The sequence below is a fragment of the Littorina saxatilis genome, linkage group LG1 (assembly GCF_037325665.1).
Source record: "Littorina saxatilis isolate snail1 linkage group LG1, US_GU_Lsax_2.0, whole genome shotgun sequence".
Classification (NCBI taxonomy): domain Eukaryota; kingdom Metazoa; phylum Mollusca; class Gastropoda; order Littorinimorpha; family Littorinidae; genus Littorina; species Littorina saxatilis.
Window position 1 is genome coordinate 5624492 of NC_090245.1, and position 7073 is coordinate 5631564.

The window sequence follows — 7073 nt, forward strand, 5'->3', positions numbered from 1 at the left end:
CGTAATTATGTAAGTAAGGACACAAGAGACCACACTCGCTGAAGTATCGGTATCAAAACTAGAACTCCCGAAGCAATGGTTTGTGAGTGTGATGTATCCTTTTCAGTACTTTGGTCTATTCTAATCAATTACACTACATTTTACTTTTCCAATAAGGCTATGAATTTGGCTATAGTCCTAGGTCCAATCAACTAACAAGAACTCCTATACCGGGGGTGTAATGACAAGTCGATCGTATCACTGGATGATGCATGCTTCTGGTCTGTTCGACTTTTCTCCAAGACTAACGAAGGCGTACTCAATAGTTCATACCAACACCGCGTGTAAGGACCAGTGGTGGAGTTCATCAAAGTCCAACGCATCGCCATAGACACTTTCATTTGAAAACTGAGTGGGATGGAAGGGGAGGGGGTGAGGGGGTCTTTCCCATGTCATTAGGTCATGCAAGACGGAAGACCTGTTAAAAATACAGTGAAATAAACATGATGAGTGTGGTATGTTTACAATTCAGTGTTGCAACAAATGACAACATCGATAACGAAAATATAGGCCGTGGTAATCGTTCTATTTTCCGACGCTTGCCAAAACAGTTTATTTTACAAATGGCAATTTTCAATGTTTTAAAAATGTTAAATACTAATACTTTCACCGATTAACCTGAGAAAGGAACTGAACTTGCATTGGTTCCTGATAGCCATAGATACGATGCTGGGACAACAAACACACACACACACACACACACACACACACACACACACACACACACACACACACACACACACACACAATAACCAACCACCCATTATCCTTTAACCGGGGCTATGATCATGGAGGTAAGCGCTATAACCATAGAGAGAATGGCGCTACGCCCCACTGGCACTGAAAGCTTTGCTGATTTGGATCCCTTCATGTCATCGGTACACGCAGCGGTGCAGTCAATCGGCCGTGTCATGGACCATCGGCCAACAAGAACTGTATGAAGATTTTACAGTAGAACCCCCCTTTTAAGACCCCCAAATTTAAGAAATCCAAAATGAAATACTATAACGTTCCAGAATTCAGAATCAATGTCACGATTAGGTGACAGGGATCAAGAAAAGGTCACTCGGTGTGGTGCCCTCTCTTGATCCAGTGCGACAGAAAGCGTCTGTTTTCCGTCACCGGATGCAGATTCTGCTGACAGCGCCAAACAAGCACGAGATTTCTGTTTTTGCACGCATTTCACGGAGTGGTTTTTGCTATCGGGGCAGAATTGTCGATAGCTGAACTTGTTATGTGACAAGGTCAGTCACGTGTTATTGTCTAGGTGGTCTGTGAGAGACACAAGGACGAGGCACTTGACACCCAGCAGCAGAAGAAGAAGGATCGAATACACAGTTTCTAGAGTATGATGGATTTCACCGAATAGGATATTCGGCACTCTAGAGGAACTACCACGAGTTATCACCTTCTCACTGCCACATGTTTTGCTGAGGACGAGTCGTCAAATCTTTCCTTCGCCGTGCGACGGTCTTCGCATAAGTATTCGGCAAGGGTTTATTGGATGTTGTCACTGTTGACGAACAGAGGCCATTCCAGGGAGGAAGCGGGTTTTGCTTCCATGAGAGTGCTACATTCATAGGCTGTTTGAGGTAATAAATCATTATTTAACGCTGTTGACGAGTCTGTGTTTGTGGAATGAAATACTCTCTGTTGTTCTCTCCAGGTTAGCGCATAATTTGCTCTCTGTGACGCTAAAATACTAATCTGTATATGGTTTTTGCAGATAGGGAGAGAAAGACGAAAAGACGGCTGTTTTGTTGTTGTGAAAAGTCCATTAATTTTGTGCAGGCCCACGTGCTCGATGAGATATGTAAAGATGACATGTTTAAAGGTGGAGGGTGAGGGGTAGCTGACATGTTTAGTGCACCGATGCTTTCTGTTTGCAGCCTTCGTTTTCCTAACTTCTGTTCGGCTGCCTTCTGTGTAGACCCTTCCACCAGCATCTTAGACCACTCTTTGTACTTTTTCTTTTAATAGATGATTGTCATTTGTTTTACCTCATGTCTGCCCTGCGTGTGATGGTGTGATCGTGACTGCTGTGGTGTGGGCGTGTGTGTGTTGGTGTGTATGTCAGTGAATGTGTGGGCGTGTGTGTGTGTGTGTCAGTGAGTGTGTGGGTGTGTGTGTGTGCGTGATTTTACCAACACTACGCTAAATTCCTTGTGCTTCAAATGTTTTTTTTAATGTCACTTGGCTCAATAAATACTGTATTCTGTATTCTGTATTCTGTATTCTTCTGGGGGACCACGCTAACCAGCACACCGGCTAACCAGCGAACCGGCTAACCAGCTAACCAGCGACTGGGTGCGGCGCCTGATGCCTCCACAGTTCCCTGCTTCGTCACCACGCTAACCAGCACTTCATTCGACGGAGCAGTTGTGGAGGCTAAAAAGACTAATTACAGGCCGTCCACCCAGTGGCCAAAGAAAGCTAAGTGCACCATGTCTTTGCACCCCGTTGACCACCGTTGTTATTTTTGCTATCTGTGATTATTTTCGAGTAGTGACAACGTGGGGTGTGAGACACCTGCATTAATTGGCACTTTTGAGCAGAACAGTCGTATTTTCTTATCTTTACACGGGATCAGCGTGTTACTATAATTTTCTATTCTAACTGGCATTTTGTCAGTGACCATTGATTTTTTACGTTTTGTGAACGTAAAAGAACATATTTTGAGTGAAGTCTCGAGGGAGGTGGCGAGTTTTTACATAAACAGGCGTCTGAAACTTATACTTTTGTTGTCTCTATTTAATTGTATGACTGCGAGAGTGGATCGTGGTGTGGTTAGTTAGTTAGTAGTAACTAACCGTTTCATAATCACCTTAAGTGATATATTGAAACGTGACACATGGGGGCCAAGCCGGGATTTACTCAGTTAATTTCCAACTGATAAAGACCCACCAATTAAGGATAACTAAGAGCAGATAATCTCGTCAGTGCTCGACTTATTTTCTGCTTGGTGCTACCCTTTTTTGTATAGTTTTGATCATATACCACACCTTAAGCGATTCACATCTTGCAGGAAATGTAAATTGTAATTTGTGAGCTATTGTATGCGCTAACTGTGATTACTTCCCTTTTCTTTGTTTGTGAATCTTTGTTGTTGTACGTTCAGAGTTTTCCGTTGCAGAGAGCTGAGCGGAGTTAGCGGATTTGTTATTCGTTTTACTCAGTGTTCTCTACATTGTTGTTTCGCATTCTGTAACAGGTTACATTTCTACCGTCTTGTTTTACTTGGATTTTTCTCCATATTTTGACTTTGTTGGAATTTGGGGGGGAAGGGTCCGAGGACTTCTGTCCTAACCACGGCTGTGGGAAACACTCTGTTTCACCGCAAAAAGCAGCCGATAAAGTAGGCCACGGCTGTGGGAAACATTTTGTTTTACCGCAAAAAGCAGCCATAAAGTAGGCTACGCGTTTTGTTCTACACCGTTTGGATTTTTCTTCTGCGTTTTCCTGTTGCTGGATTTTTATATCCATTGTTTCATCACCGCGTGTTCTAGCTATAGCTGCGTTAGACTTACTTTTGTGATAAAGCTTTGCTAAACTAACCATGGCTACAGGGGGATCTCCTACGAGGAGAATAACTTTTGAGACTCCTGGCAGTGAGGAACAGACAGAGCGAGACGCACGCGTTAGAGCGCGAAGTTTAGTTAAACGCAAGGAGCTGGAACGTAGGGAAGACATAGAGCGACAGACGAGAAAAGAAGAGCTTGACAGACAAGAACGACAGGCCGAACGTGACAGACAGGACAAGAAGGACGAACTTGACAGACAAGAAAGGGAACGACAGGCAGAACGAGACAGACAGGAAAAGAAAGACGAACTTGACAGACAAGAAAGGGAACGACAGGCCGAACGTGACAGACTAGACCGGAAGGAACAGGCGGATCGCGATCTCCAGCTAGAACTAGCTAGGCTACAGGCCGAGAAGGGTACACCTACTCAGGCTAGCGCGCCGACGTTTGTTGCTGACCGTACGAGACTGCCGACGTTCGACGATGACAAAGACGAGCTCGACGACTTTCTACGCCGGTTTGAGCGTATCGCATCTGACCAGAAGTGGGAAGAGGCCACGTGGGCTAGCCGCCTCAGCACTTGCTTAAAGGGACGCGCATTGCAGCTCTACAACGCTTTGGATGACGACGAGGCGAGGGACTATCAGGCACTAAAGAAGGCGTTACTCCAGCGCTTCAACCTGACTGCTGAAGCCTACCGACGACGTCTGCGGAACAGCAAGAGACTGAGCGGCGAGCTGAGTCATCAGTTTGTGGCACGTCTTAATCTTTACCTGCGGCGCTGGGTGGAGATGGCCGAGAAGAACTGGACCATCGACGACCTTGCCGACCTCATTGTCAATTCAGGGATGCAAAATAGCCGCCAAACGGCGAAAAAATCGCCGTTTTTACTTTTTGAAATCGCCGTTTTTCATGCACAGTCGCCGAAAAAAAAGAAGAGGAAAAATGTAAACCGAGCATGCCTCTCGGTGTTTATTCTCAAGCGGGCGAATCCGAAAGCCGTATTCTTAAACGGGCGAAGCTGTAAACCGTTTGTCATTTCCAAACACGTGAGCGCGGGCCTTCCCGAAAAATGGCTTCGTGCATGAAGTTCGTTGAACGCGGGTTTGAAAAGAAAATCAAGGAAAACGCAAAGAACGAGTGGAAATGGGAGTGGTTGGACAGAAACGTCAACGAGCAAAGAGTAGGCGATGTCATCCGCAAAATTGAAAAAGCCGGAAACGCATTTTGTGTGGCGTGTTCGAAACCAGTGGTGTATGGCAGCCGCGGCTTTGTGGCCATTGAATTTGAAGAACACATTCGACGAAAGCGTCATGTGAAAGCCTTAGCAGCTGTCAGCAAGAACACGACAATCGCTGGTAAGTAATATTATCGACATATAATTTGGCTTCAGAATAATAATAATCAGCCTAATCTGGGAGCAGAAAAAGGCTCTGACGTCTCTTCTTCCCAAAGGGCTGCCCCAGAGGCATTCTCAGCAAATACAAAGAAGCCAGAGAAGAGAAAGAATACTGATATCAGAAATTTCTTTAGCAAAAAAACAAAGATGTCAGACAATAACTAATTGTGGACACACACATTATCACTTGCAATGCTTAATCAATACTCACAGCATAGACAGTAAGAATGTTTTCATTGTGTGACAAGGTTAAGAGACTATTTTTAAAGTTTTTCTATGACAAAATCCAGATGTTTTTATTTTATGCCAGAGATTGAGTGAGAATTTTTAGCTTCTTCAAAGACAATAAGATTAAGGATCTTGTCTTCATTTTGTGCCAGGTGTTGAGTGACAAGCCTTCTTTATGTGCAAGGTGTTGAGTGACAATGTTTAGATTTTTCACAGACAATAAGTCCAGATGCCTTCAAGTTCATTTGTGCCAAGAGTTTAGAGATGGTGTTTAGTGGCTTCAGTGACAGTAAGGATATAAGATCTGCATTGTGTGCCAGGGATTTGAGACTATGACTGCTAAGACACAACCATTTTTTTAATTGTCTGTCAGAGACAAAGTTTTAAAGTTTCAAATACATCCAAAGCAAAGGGATTTTTACAGTTGCCATTACAGACTTTGTGACTTGCCAATGCCTTCTTGTCAGTGCCATGGATTGATACAGCTTGCAGAAAGAGTGAGTCAACATATCTCTGTCTCCCTGTCCCTCTCTCTCCAAGTAATGTCATGTGGCTGCTTTGTACAAGTATATGATTGTCCGTATTTTCAATGATCAGAAGACAGAACACTCTAGTCTAATGACTGTTCATTTGGTAAAAATATTAGTGGTACTAAACTCTATAGTCTATAAGCAGTAATTTTGCTAAAGTAAATTTAGTAAAACAGTAAGTATTGTACATTATTTTAGACACTGTGAATATAAGGTTTTTTTAGGGTAATATTGCCGTTTATGCATGTTTTTGGTCATTAATTTGTTCATAATGCCCCGCCAGGGCGTTGCCCCTGGACCCCACTGGGGGCCTTCGGCGGCCCCCAGACCCCCGCCACTTTTCCTCTTTTTTTTGTTTTTTTTTGTTTGCATCCCTGTGTCATGGAACAACTGATGTCCAGCCTGCGACCTGAGGTGGTGACCTTCGTGCAGGAGCACCAGCCTAAGACTACTCAGGAAGCAGCCGACTGGATCAGAGTACACGAGGACGCCCAGGCGATCTCCGGCAAATCTTCAGGCTCACGGCCGGGAAAATCAGGAAATTCAGGTTCTTCAGGACCCAAGGACGGGAAGGACGATCAGGGACACAAGGGATCAAGTTCCAGAACTGACATCCAGTGTTTCTACTGTAACAAGCGGGGCCACGTGAAGAAAGACTGCCATAAGCGACAGGCTGACCAGAAGGGCGTACATTTTGTTGGCAGTGAGGAGTTCAGGGACGTCACGAGCTCATGCACAATTCCACAACTCTGCGTTCCGTGCTCCAGGAAACATTTCCAGCCCCACTGCAACGTCTACGTCAACGGAGTGAAGGGCGAAGGTCTGCGGGACACCGGGGCAGACATGATAGTGGTACGGGCGAGTCTAGTTCCAGCTATGGCCTACACAGGAGACAGCATCAGGGTGAGAATGGCCGAGGCATCTCACGCTTACGACCTGAACACGGCGGTGATCAAGGTCGTAACACCGTTGTTCACGGGGACCATTGTGGCCGTCGTCATGGACGATCCTCCATGCGACCTGCTCATTGGGAACCGTGTCCAGTTTGTGGACGGCGTCACCAGGGAGGTTCCCGTTTATCGGTCTCCCGACGTCATTTCAGTTCTCACGCGGGCACAGGCGGAGCGAGAGGGCAAACCTCTCAAACCCCTACCTGCCGCACGAGCTGCCCTGGGGAACGTGACCCCCGCGCTTCTCGCGAAGGCTCAGGATTCGGACCCGACACTAGCGACTCCTCGGGAGCACGCGAAGTCGGGGAAGGTGAAGCTGAGCGGGAAGCATGGGAGGTCAAAGTTCCTCAGGGAGGAGAAGTTGCTCTACCGTGAGTTTAGCAACAAAGAAGGTGCTTTCAAACAG

At 45.7% G+C, this 7073-nt stretch overlaps 1 long non-coding RNA gene across 1 annotated transcript; it reads left to right on the plus strand.

Moving 5' to 3' along the window:
* Positions 1-4408: 4408 nt before the first annotated feature.
* On the plus strand, positions 4409-5685 carry LOC138959948 (uncharacterized). The gene is made up of 2 exons (XR_011453845.1): positions 4409-5339; positions 5372-5685. It is a non-coding gene; the product is annotated as an uncharacterized lncRNA (long non-coding RNA).
* Positions 5686-7073: the final 1388 nt, after the last annotated feature.